This window comes from Chinchilla lanigera, unplaced genomic scaffold (genome assembly GCF_000276665.1).
Source record: "Chinchilla lanigera isolate Chin_1 unplaced genomic scaffold, ChiLan1.0 scaffold00073, whole genome shotgun sequence".
NCBI lineage: Eukaryota > Metazoa > Chordata > Mammalia > Rodentia > Chinchillidae > Chinchilla > Chinchilla lanigera.
Window position 1 is genome coordinate 6,842,227 of NW_004955474.1, and position 12,483 is coordinate 6,854,709.

Here is a 12,483-nt window from a genome sequence, read left to right on the forward strand (position 1 = left end):
CTGGCACAGACTTTCTAGCTTCCACCACTGACCTTTGGGCTTTCCCAATGCAGATCCGTGAAACAGTCCTGCATAAAACATTGTCATGGGCTCTTGGCCTCCAGTTAGACTTGTGGGAGGCACTGTAATGGGCTCTAGGTCTTCAGCTGGACTCATGCAGGACATTACTGTGGGATCCAGGCCCTCAGCTGGATTCTTTGGTCTTTAGTGTGTGGACAGATTTCCCGCACTCTCTTTTTGTATATGGTCTTTGGGTGACTATTATAAATAATCTTATAAAATATGTGTCCTGTATTGTATTGTTTCCCCTTGCAAAATCCCAAACTACAACACTGTTCCTTGCTTTTTTTTTTACTTTTTGTTGGAAAGCTCTTGAGGTTTAGAAGCTAAACCTTTTTTTAGATAGGATTTTGTCATGTAGTTCAGGCTGTCCTTGAGCTCAGCATGGAGCTCAGCATGGAACTCAGTATGGAGCCTTGAACTCTTGGCAGTCCTCCTGCCTCAGCCTTCTGAGTGCTGGGATTGCAGGCATGCACTACCATGCCTGGCTCAAAGCTATTTTTGAGATGCTCCTCACTTTTTCAAGGTTAGGAAAAACATTGTGCTTGTTATGTGCTCGAAGAATTACAAACGTGTGACTTCAGTTTAAAATGTGCTTGTTCACGTTTCCTGTTTACTTAGAAGCTGGTTTTCAGCCTCTGACACTACACTGGCAGAACTGGCAGGAAAAGACTGGTATTTAAATTGGCAGCCTGCCTGGAAAGAAGAGAGAGAAGTTTTTCCTTATTAGAGTTGCTAGTTTTCCCGAGGCTCCGAGGAATGAAATATTCTCATGTCATATAAAAATTTTTGTCTTTGAAAATAATACAAACAGGTTTTTTATAAAACTGAGGGACTTGGGTGGCTTCACAAGGACAAGTGAGCTCCTGCCCTGCCCACCCCTGGTCACCTTGGCCGTTCTGTGGCCTCTTCCTGGGTCCCCAGGCTCAGCTCCAGGCTCTTTGTTGCTGTCTGTCCAGGCCTAACCCACAGCCATAGCACTCACCTACCTGAGAAGGACAACCCCAAGGGGCTTTGTGTATTTACCACATGACACCAGCACTCTAGTTCCAGAACATTCTGTCACCCCAGGAGGAGCACTCTATCACCGCCCCTTGCCCGTCAGCTCTGGGTCCCTGTCCTTTCCTCTCTCAGCCGGCCCAGGAGGAGCTACTTGTGTTTTGAATTCTCTTACTGGCGTCTTTTAGTCCCTTCTTCCTGAGACAAGGCTATTAACCCCCCATTCACACTGAGCTCTTCCCTCCCTTAACCCTTCCACTTTGGGGGGCATTGGGTTTTGCAACAAAGTCTCACTGTGGAGCCCAGGCTGGCCTCGAGCTTGAGTAATCCTCCTACCTCAGCCTCCCGAGTGCTGGGTTTTCAGGCGTGTGCCACCACCCTTGCTTTAATTTTTATTTTTATGAGTCCACGTCTGCAGTATATAACGATCACCTTCACTGAGGGCAGGTGGTATGTAGATATAACACATCTTCATTCTTCTTACATCCTGCTCCCTTCTCCTCTCTCCCTGCTCCCTCTGTTTGGTCCTCTTCCCATTTTCAAACGCTCTACCTCCTTGTTTCCTATTCTCTAATGTTAAATAGAGTAAATCAGACACACAAGCTTAAATATCACATGACTTCCCTTATAGGAAAAACTCAAAGTATAAATAAAGAGTAAAATAAAAATAAAAGCTAGGTAATTGCATTCTTATTTTTGTTGTACTGGTGATTGAGTTCAGGTCATCCCAGCCATTTAAAATGTTTTGAGGCAGGGGCCTTGTTAAATTGCTAAATTGCCCAGGCTGGGCTTGAATTTGTGACTGTCCTGCATCAGCCTCTTGGAGCGCTGAGATTATAGCTGTGCACCATCATATCTGACAGTTGCATCATCTTTTGAAGAAGTTGATTCTAAAACTTCTTGAGTCCTGAAGAAGAACTGTTAACACAGTATATTCTATAAGGTAGTTAGAATACTCGTGAATTGTTAAAAGTATTTACCCCAGAAAATACTATATATGGATTGAACCACAGTATGAGAGTTTTCTATGGAGATTTTGCTCAACAAGCCAAATGCAAACTAATTAATTTGGCCCCATGAGCCATTTGATCTGCTCAAGTAGTTTGATCACCCAGAATTTCTGCAGCTTTGCCTGTTCCAGAGTTTTTGATGAGGATGTAGTGCCTGATTGGTGTTAAGCAACAGCATGTATAACAGAAGGAGTTTAAATTTTAGTGTGGATGCCTGTTTCCCTGCTGTGGGCAGACATACCCAGGAAGACCTCCGCTGCCTTTATCTGAGGAAGCAGTCTTGCTCTGAGACCGAAGACAACGGCCCAGCTGTGATGGGAAGGTGCATCCAGGTAATTCCAGGTGCTCAGGAGGTTGCGTCAGGTTGGACTTGGTATCCCAAGCTTGAGGGTGCTTGGGCAATTTAGCAAGACCTTGTCTCAAAATAAAAAATGAAAAGGGCTGGGAATGTAGTGCAGCCCTCTCTGGGTTCAATCTCCAGTACCCAACCCCTTAGTGAAATATTTTACCAAAAGATAAAGGTAGGAGGGCTTGGGGTATAGCTCAGTGGCACAGTGCTTGCCTTGGAAGCCTGAGGTCATGAGTTCAATTCCTGGTACCACCAAAACAAAAAAGACTCTTTAGGCTGGGCGTAGTGGCGCATGACTGTAATCCCAGCACTGGGGAGGCTGAGGCAGGAGGATCGTTGCGAGTTCGAGACCAGCCTGAGCTACAAAGTGAGCTCAAGATCAGCCTGAGCGGCATAGCGAGACCCTGTCTCAAAAAGACAAAAAAAAAAAAAGAATATTGAAAAAAAAGATAAAGGTAGGGACAGGCTCCCCTGGTCCTTGTGTGCTTGTTGGAAATGTTAGTTAGAACTTCCTGTTTCCTGTGCCCAGCGCAAGGTGCAGAAGCAAGGTTGGGTCCTGGATCCTTCTGGCCACTCCCTCCCACCAAAACGGGCTTCGCGGGTACTCGGTGCCTGCTGCAGCTGAAGAAAGTACTCCTCACATTTGGGCTGACCAACAGCAGCCGGTGACATTTCTGAAGAAACTAGAAACGTGACATAAATACAGCAGCATAAAGCAGCAAAGCCTCACCTTCTTCCGGTCCCTTTTCGGGCTCACCAAGGGGACCCAGTTGGGCTACAATAAAAAAAAAAAAAAATTGATCTTTGCCTCAGGTTCCTGGTAGACAGTTCCTAAAGCCCGCAGACGCTCGGGGTGACAGAGCACTCTGCTGAAGAGGTGACTGGCAACTAGGAGCCGCACACAGCTCAGGGTGCCCGGTTGCCAGAAAGACCGAGGCATCCCCGCCTCCTCCGCTCTTCCACTGTCCCTCCCTTCCATCCTTTATGGTAAGTGGAAGATGGCAAGGAAAGCGGCTTCCCAAGTTCTGTGAGTCATTCCAGGGAATCATCAATTGATGGAAACCACTATGAAGCGGCTCTGAGCTGGATTTAAAATTAACCACTTGGCTTTCCATGTTTACTTATGAGTCCGTCCCGGCCTAGGCCCCTTGTCTGGAGATGGGCAGCAGATTCACAGTAAGTGAACCTCTGTGAATCATTGGTCCTGGCTGAGGCCTGTAGTGGCCTGTGAAGCCACGATACCTCATAGGACAAGATAAGGCCAGAGCTGAGGACGTCTGGCTCCAACCCCAATTAACTAAAAGGAGACTGCAGCTGCAGGCTCCACACTCCTACCATAAATGCCAACCTAGAGATAAGGTAGTTCTCCTGAGTGACATAATTTACTACTTGGGAAAATATCTTAACTGACTCCCTAGGTGCTGCTCAGATTCCCACGCTTTCCTCAGTATCCTCCTCCTTTGTTTGAAAACCAAATAAATACAGGCCACCCAGAGAAGTTCTTCGTCTCAGCTCCCGGAGAATCTTGAATTCCGCTAGAGGGTTTTGATCCTCTTGGAGCCCTAAAATCATACCACTTGACTCTTTTATTTAAGACTTCACTGTCCACTTCTTTGGGAGATTGTGGGCCTGACCATTCTGCAATAACTAAGTGATACTATAAACCCAGTAATCAATCCCAGGAGGGGTTGTGGCACCCCCTCCCATTACATCTTCTGGTCAGAAGTGTGGGTGCTCAGGATGGCAAGTGGCACCTGAAGAGGGGGCCTTCAAGGTGGAGGCTTAGCTGAGGGATCTGGCATTAACCCCAGGTAGGCAGGTAGGCAGGAGGAGGTGAGCAGCTCCAAATGCAAGCACCACTAGAGGGGACACCATGCTTTTGGTGTCGGAGATGCAGGACCAGCTCACCAGGACTGGTGTGTGGCCTCGTGGGAAAGGGCTTGCCTGGCCTGTGTGAGGCCCTGAGCTTAAGCCTCTGGTCTGCAAAAACACACCAAAAAATCAGGTGCTGGGGATGCAGCTCAGTGTGAAGGCCCTGAGTTCAATCCCTAGTTCTACAAAAAAAGAAAGAGAGACAGAGACAGACAGAGACAGATACAGAGAGAAAGAGAGAGAGAAAAGAAATAAAGAAAAGAAAGAAAGAAAGAACGATAAGAAAGAAAGAAAGGCCTTATCAACCACTGAGGATCAGCAAGGGAGAGGCTGTGGGCCAGCAAGCATTTTCTTGGTGTAGAAGCAGTCAGTGCCATATTTAAAGGGCAGATATTGATGATGACTATTTTTACCTTCTCCAAACTCAAGAGGAAAAAGAATTGGGCAGTTGTTCAGGCTGGATCCAATTGCCATGCAGCCACGTCAAGGGTGGGTAGAGAGTAACAGTGACCTCACAGAGTCAGGCACCCGGAAATGAGGTCATGCACAGCTAAAGCTTCTAGCACAGTGCTGGGGATGTTGCCCATAGCATCCCGGGCTCAGGGGATGCAGCCTGGGGTGTGTGCCAGCATTAGCACTCAGTTTTCACCTTGCAGCCTGAAAACCTGCGCACTTGAATGAAATGCGGGGTCCAGAAGCCAGCAAACAGGGTGGGAGACACTTCATGACAAAGCAACACTGCGGGAGAAGAAAATTGTAGCACTCCAACCCACTGCCTCTGCTGTGTAAACACAGTCCATGTATTCCTGGTCTCTGGTGTCTTCACTGGAGCTGGGGCATCTCACACGTCCAAACAGCACCAGATTAGTGTGCATAATAGAAACCAAACAAGCTCCCGCAAGCTAATCAGCTCATCGCCTTTCAGGGAGAGGGCAGTCGGTGCTTTTCCACAACCAACGAGGCGCTCGCTGGGTCCCCTGATGCCCAGGCTAATGTGCACACAGGCGTCATCTGTGCCCGCACCTGCTGATCGCAGATGCGTCAGCATCCTCGGTCTTCACAGCCTGATGCCCTCCAGGCACTGGGCCCAGCGCCTGGCCCTTGGGAGATCAGACCTGATTTCAGAATAAGACAGTTCACTGTGAGGCTGAAGAGTGTTTGCCGGCCGGCTTAATAGAAAGCAAGCAAACAAGCCAGCACGCAAGAGCCACTGTCACAGAACAAAGAACCTTGCCCGGGCCTGGACTTGTTTCTGGCTCCATGACTTTACTTTCGTAGTTTAAAATGCTTGGTCAGTATGGAAATTGCATTATCACTCTGCAAGCAGATTTACTGAGAAAACTGTGTCTGGAGAAAGATATGATAAGGGAAAGGTGTGGAATGGTAAAGTTCTGCGTTGAGTCCCTGAAGAGAATCATAGCTAATGCAGGAGAGGGCTGTGCAAATGTTCTGCATGTGTCACCTCCTTCATTCCTCACCCTGCCCTAGAGGCACACAGAAGGACCACTTCCGTTGTTTCACAAGAAAACAGAGGCACAGAGAGACAAATTTTTTGGTCAGGCCTCAGGCAGTAATAAGTGGCAGGTCCTCAGGTTGAACTCCAGACCTGGGGGTTTTCTGTATTGTTTTGTTTTTTTCCAGTACCGGGAATCGAACTCACAACTTTGTGCTTGCCGGGCAGGTGTTGTGCCGCTGAGCTAAATCCCCAGCCCCTGACCTGGAGGTTTTCTGCTTTTATTTCTTCTGCACCTTGTGACTGTGTATTCAAGGAGTGCAGTTTACAGGGAAAGATGAGGTTTGCCACTAAATAACCTGGACAGTGAGCTCAATTTCTTCTTCACTAAGGGACACATAGACCCTTGGAACTGAAGGGCTGCAGCTCAGTCACCCCAAACCTGCCACCTTGGCATAGTGATCATTTTGAGCTGAGGTAACTGGGAAGAAGCAGACACAAGACAAGCTCTCTGTCCTTCCCATTTGTCTAAAGGCAGGATACAAGTTTGGAAAGGTTTTCCCTCCCCTCTACCAGGAGGAATAAAAGTGAATCACCAGATACAGCCTAGACCCTTATCAGCCTGATGTGGCTCCCAGGAATCCACGTGATAGATTTAATAACCAGCCCTCTTCTTCCTGCAGTTTCTCTGTACATTTGCCTGCCCACGATAATCTAGGAGCTCCAAGTTCTTTCCTTTTATCTCATCATTGTTCCAAAAATGTATTGTTCTTTTGTTGAGATGCTGAGTAAACCCAGGTTCTCACCAGCGATGTCACCAGCCACTGGTCCCCGGGAGCGTGTGCAGTGCATATTAATGCGCTCCCACTGCTTTTTCCGGTCTTCTGCCCTCTGCCCTCCTCATCTGCAGCCCCAGCTGCAGGGCGTACGATGCGGAGGACAAGGACTGCTCCCCCTACAGAGCGCCCGAGGAGATGCCTGTTTTGGTGTTACTCTTGCACAATGAATAAAGCATCATCCTTTTGCTGGTTGTTTAAAAAAATACACGTTTATTATAAAAAATGCAAATGTATGGGACTGTAGAAAGTGAACCTCCCATACCCATAAATATGTCTACTTCCACTCATCTCAGGGTGCTGGAGATAATCACTGTTAATAGTCTTCAAACATATGCCTCATACAAAATTATACTCATGAAGTTTAAGGATCTGAATTATCTTTACTTGCTGTTCTAGACTCAGGCAAAACTTCATCCCACGAAAAGGATTGGGTGTTTGGGTGGGCTGGGCGGATGAGCTGGGTTCAAAAAGTGCAAAGGGCCAAAGGAAGGAGAAGCAGCGAACACAAAGCAGATTGGTCACTTCAAGATGCTTTCCTGGTCAGGCAGAGAGCTGTGGTCCGGACTGTGGGGAATGGCTGGCTGGCCTCGGCTTGGCAGGAGGCTTGGCTTTTCTGCAAGGGTTAACGGAGAGAGCCTCATTATCTTGCCCAAGGGGACTGACCTGCTCAGGCCTTATCCTGCTTTCTTGGAAGGTCAGCTTAATTTCAGTTTGGTGACTAGAACTCCAGTATGACACTCTATTTTGATTTTTGTGCTAATCTGTGGGGGCCTAGTGTCACAGCTTACTCCAAAACAATAGCCACCTATCATTTTTATTAACATACAAATATTTCCTTAAAATAAATGTAGCAAGGCTGGGCACGGTGGTGCATGCCTGTAATCCCAGCACTCGGGAGGCTGAGGCAGGAGGATTGCCTTGAGTTTGAGAGCAGCCTGGACTACAAAGTGAGTTCAAGGCTAGTCTGAACTGCATAGTGAAAGCCTTTCTCAAAAAGACAAAAAAAAAAAAGTAGCAGACTTCAATTACCAGTATAACACCTGAGCTTACATTAGAGCAAGTTTGCACTGAACAACTGGAAACACTGGTTTAAAAAATCAAAAGTTGGGGCTGGGGATATAGCTCAGCGGCATAAGTGCTTGCCTAGCAAGCCTGAGGACATGAGTTTGATTCCTGGTACCAAAACAACAACAACAAAAAAAAAAAAAACAACAAAAACAAAACAAAACAAAACAAAAAAAACAAAAAAGAAAAACACTTGACAGAAAAACCAAAAGTTGAGCTGGGGTGTGTGTGCAGTGTACACATTTGCCTAGTAGGTGTAAGGCTGGGTTCTGTCCCCAGCACCAGGAGCAAAATAAAACAGTAAAAACCTGAGAAGCTGGGCTTGCAGCAGAGGCCAGCCCGAGCTACCTGCAAGATGCTGCCTCAAAACAGACACAAAACAAAACAACAATTCTTTGAAGGACAAATCTTCCCTAAGGAATTTCAGATCGGGTAAGCAGATACTTGTATCTCCAGTAGGTGTAGTTGAATACTTTTCGATTGTGAGCTATTCTTGAAGACAAACTTCAAAGAGTACAGCACAGAAGGAGAAGATATGAACTTCACAGAGAAGCTGCCAGATACTACTGGAAGTGATTGAGGTCAAAATTCTGAATAATATTCACAAGGGGCCTGGGTTTGATCCCCAGCACTGCAAAAAAAATAAGCAAAAAGCGCAGTCTAGTGAGTCTCGTTTCCCTCCTGTACTGCTTGGCATCTGTGATGTTCTTCCCAAACCCGTGATCCTTTCCCACCACGAGAACACATCAAACAAACCCAGACTGAGGGGCACTCTACAAAATGCCACACTGATACTGTTTAAAACTGGTGAAATTGCTGCAGACAACAAGGTCTAATCACATCCCGCAAGTAAACACAAGGTAATGCCTGGAACAGAAAAGGGACGGCGTTAAAAACTTGGTGAAGTCCAAAAACAGTAAGCCTGTAGTGGAGAGAATGGCATTGTGTCTGTGCTAACTTACTAGTTTTGACAAATGCAGCAAGGCTTAGTTAGGGAGAAAGGTGTGAAAAGCGGAGATTAAAGTAGGATTTCAACCTTAAACAGATTATTTGCACCTCTTGAAGGTAACGAGGATGGAGGGTGCACAGCACCAGATTTATATTTATATTGTGTAAGTCTTCACCCCACATAATTCCTGGCTACCAGCACACCGACTCTATAATTTATATGGAGAAAAATTGATGCAGAGGCGCTGATACAATATTGAAAAAGAACAAATTCAGAGGACATACTAGCTGATTTACGCTAAGGCTACAGTAATCCAGACTATACAATATTGACAGAAATAGACAAATTGATCAATAAAATAGAATAAAAAGTTCAAAAATAGCCTCAAAAATATAGTCGAGTGATCTTTGAAAAAGGAGCAAAAGCAATTCAGTGGACAAAGCATAATTTTTTCAGCAAATAGTGCTAGAACAAATGGATATCCACAAGAATAAAATGGTCTGGGGGTTGTAGCTGTGGCCCAGTGGTGGAGCACTTGCCTAATATCCACAAGGTACTGGGTTGGTTCAACCCCCACTACCACCAAAATAAAAAAGATCTAGACACTGATCTTACATCTTTCAGAAATTAACACAAAGTGAACCCTAGATCTAAGTGTAACATACAATGCTATAAAACTCTTAGAAGATAATAGCAGAAAATCAACCCTGAGTCTGGCAAGGATTATTTTAAATAAGCCAAATTCATGACCCACAAAAGAAAGAGTTGCTACACTAGAGTTCATTAAAATGCTGCTCTACAGCAAAACAGAACAACAAAACAAAGCAAAACTATAAAGAAAATGAAAAAACAATCCATAGCCCAAGATAATATTTTCCAAAGATATATCTGATAAATGACTACTATCAAGAATATACAGAGAACTCTAAAATTTCAACAACGGGAAAACAAACAACCTAACTAAAAAATGGGCCAGTCTTAACAGATACGTCATAAAAACAAAGCAGAAGGAAAAGCAGGTAGCACACAGCACATGGCAAGATGATCTCCATCATATGTCACGAGGGAAAGGCAAATTAAAATTAAAATGAGACATAATAATACCTATTAGGATGGCCAAAATCCAAAACACTGGTCCCAAAAATGCTGGCAAGGATGTGGAACCACGGGAATTTGGTGGTTCATTCATTCACTGTTGGTGAGACTGTGACATATGCAGTCATTTTGAAAACAGTTTGGCAGTTTTTTGTAAAACTAGAGATGTTCTGACCAAGTGATCTAGCAATCAGCACTCACTGATATTTATCCAAAGAAGGTGGAAAAGCATGGCCACAGAAAAGCTTGTACATGGATGTCATATCAGCTTTATTTATAACTGCCAAAACTTGGAAGCAACCAAGATGATAAATAAACTGGTAGGTACATCCAGACAATGGAATTGTACTCATTGCTAAAAGGAAATGAACTATCAGCCATAAAAAGACATGAAGGAAGTTTAAATGTGTATGACTAAGTGAAGGAAGCCAATCTGAGAAGACTTCAGATTATGTAATTTCATAGCTGGGCTTGGTGACGCACACCTGTAATCCCAGCATTTGGGAGGCTGAGGCAGGAGGATCGTTATGAGTTCGAGACCAGCCTGGGATACAAAGTGAGCTCAAGGCCAGCCTGAACTGCATAGCAAGACTCTGTCTCAAAAAGACAAAAAAAAAAAAAAAATTGAGATCATATAATTTCAGCTAAGTAGCTTCGTGGAAAAGACAAAACTAGGGGCTGGGGATTTAGCTCAGCGGCAAAAGCGCCTGCCTGGCAAGCGCAAGGTCGTGAGTTCGGTTCCCAGTACCGGAGAAAAACCAAAAAAAAAAAAAAAAAAAAAAAAAAAAAAAAAAAAGAAAAGACAAAACTATGGAGACTGCAAACAGATCGGTGGTTGGCAAGGATTATTGTGGACAGAGAAATAAATAATAGGAGCACAGATTTTTTTGGGCCATGAAACTACTCTGGAATATACTATAAAAGCAGATATATGTCATTATCCATTTGACATTTGTCAAGACCCACAGAATGTACAGAATCAACAATGGGTCGTTATGTACTCTATGAATTTGGGCAAAAATTATGTGTCGATTCATTTTTGTGTGTGTGTGTTGTCAGTTCAGATTCAACAATTTTAACAAATGTATCACTCTGGTCCGAATCTCTCATCTTTACCTGACTCTAATATTTTAATTTAATGTTGAAATTGTGTCCCAACAGAAATCTTTTCAAAGAGTAGAGCTTTTTTTTTTTTTTGCTCCAAGAACTTAAGGGAATATCCGTGTAATCATCAGTAGCTGAGGGTAATAGAACAGAGACTTCAGGGGCCCAGTATGACAAAGAAGGTGACCTGAGTCTAGAAAACTTGCTGCTCAATCAGCAGCAATGACAGGTCCTGGGAGAAAGAAAATCTGACTCCCCGAGTTGCCATATTACTTAAGTTATCCACTTTTCAAGCCCTCTCCAAATAAATAAATAAATAATTTGTTTTTAAAGTTTCCATGTTTATTCAAACCTTTCTGAGGTCCAATGGGCTGACCTCTTTGGAAGGGACCTGGTCTGCCCCTGTTCATACAAACCCGCACGTAACACAGACAAAAAATGGAATGCAGTGCTTGAGGAGTCGAGCAACAACAGAGTGCTAGTGTTAAGTATAGCCAAGACCATGCCTCTGGAGGAGCGGGCGGCTTCCAACCACCTACCATCTGGAATGGTAGATGGAGGCTCACTGGGGGATGCATCTGCCAAGAGCAAATGTGGCAGCTTCCCGTGGCCAGGCCAGGACTGGGTGCTCATGGCCTGGAAGTGGAAGGGAAGGCAGGCCAGAATATCCCTGTGGAGGCCTGGATCACAGCCTCAGGTTTCCTCTGAGGGCACATCCTGCGGCCAGGCCTTCGCTGGCTGCTACTGCAGGACCTCCACCAACGCAACAGCTTCCTCACCATTTCCTGGGCACTGTCCCTGAACCTGGGCTGGATTTCCCCCAGTAGCACCGTCAAGAACTGCTCCAGCATGAGCAGCTCCAGGATCTGCTCCTTGGCACGCAGTTCGGGCCCAGTCAGTGGCAGCAGAGCTCCCAGAGGTGGCCCACCTACTTCCTCATAGCAAAACTGACGAAAGCGCTGGCGCAGCCTCAGAATCCCTGCTGTCCTCCTGCTGTGCAGTTTCCCGCTCCCAGGAGGAAACTGCTACCTTCATAATCAGAAGACCTTCTCCCGCCCCAGGAGCCTGGTCCTGGGGCTCCCCCAGGGGGCGGGGGTGAGGTGCCATTCCCCTGGTCTAAGGCTCAGGGCTAGCTGGCCTCAGCCTGGGCTCCAGAGCTGACCCTTTTAGTTGTCCAGAGGGATACCCTGTGGTGGCCCGGCTGGCATCTGGACATGCATTCTACCTTGAATTTTGCTTTTTCCGCCTAGCAATGCTTTGTTAGTGGCACTGTGAGCTTCCCAGGTGTGGATATGTTCCTGTTTGTTAACCAACACCCGGGTGATGCACTCAGGTTGCTTCCAGCTCTTCTCTACACACACTAAGCCCTTTACTTACTCTTCTGCTTCTCACAAGATGCCTGGGAGGGTACACGCGCCATTGTCATCCTCCAGTGATCAAGGAGGTCTCCTAGGAGAGAATCAGGACTCACCAGAGTTGCTTGGCAGGGCGCACACCCAGTCGAAGCCCTGAGCTGTCCCAGCAGCCTCCCTGGTGCGGAACTGAGGGGCTGCGGGCGCGCGGGGTATCTGCCTACAGACCCATCTGGCACAAGGCAAAAGGGCGGGCTGTGTATCCCAGCAGAGTGAGCCCCCATCCCCTTGGCCTCCACCTCTGGGCGCGTCTTGGCCACCCAGAGATAAACGTTC

The 12,483-nt window shown here is 46.1% G+C and overlaps 1 long non-coding RNA gene across 1 annotated transcript in view; it reads right to left on the reverse strand.

Annotated features, from left to right (window-relative positions):
- Positions 1-6,956: 6,956 nt before the first annotated feature.
- Positions 6,957-12,483, reverse strand: part of LOC106150353 — a 49,669-nt gene continuing 44,142 nt past the window's right edge. The window contains exons 2-3 of the long non-coding RNA XR_001237123.1: positions 12,173-12,244; positions 6,957-7,195 (exon numbers count right to left, since the gene is read on the reverse strand). This is a non-coding gene — a long non-coding RNA (uncharacterized LOC106150353). The remainder of the gene's footprint in view (positions 7,196-12,172; positions 12,245-12,483) is intronic.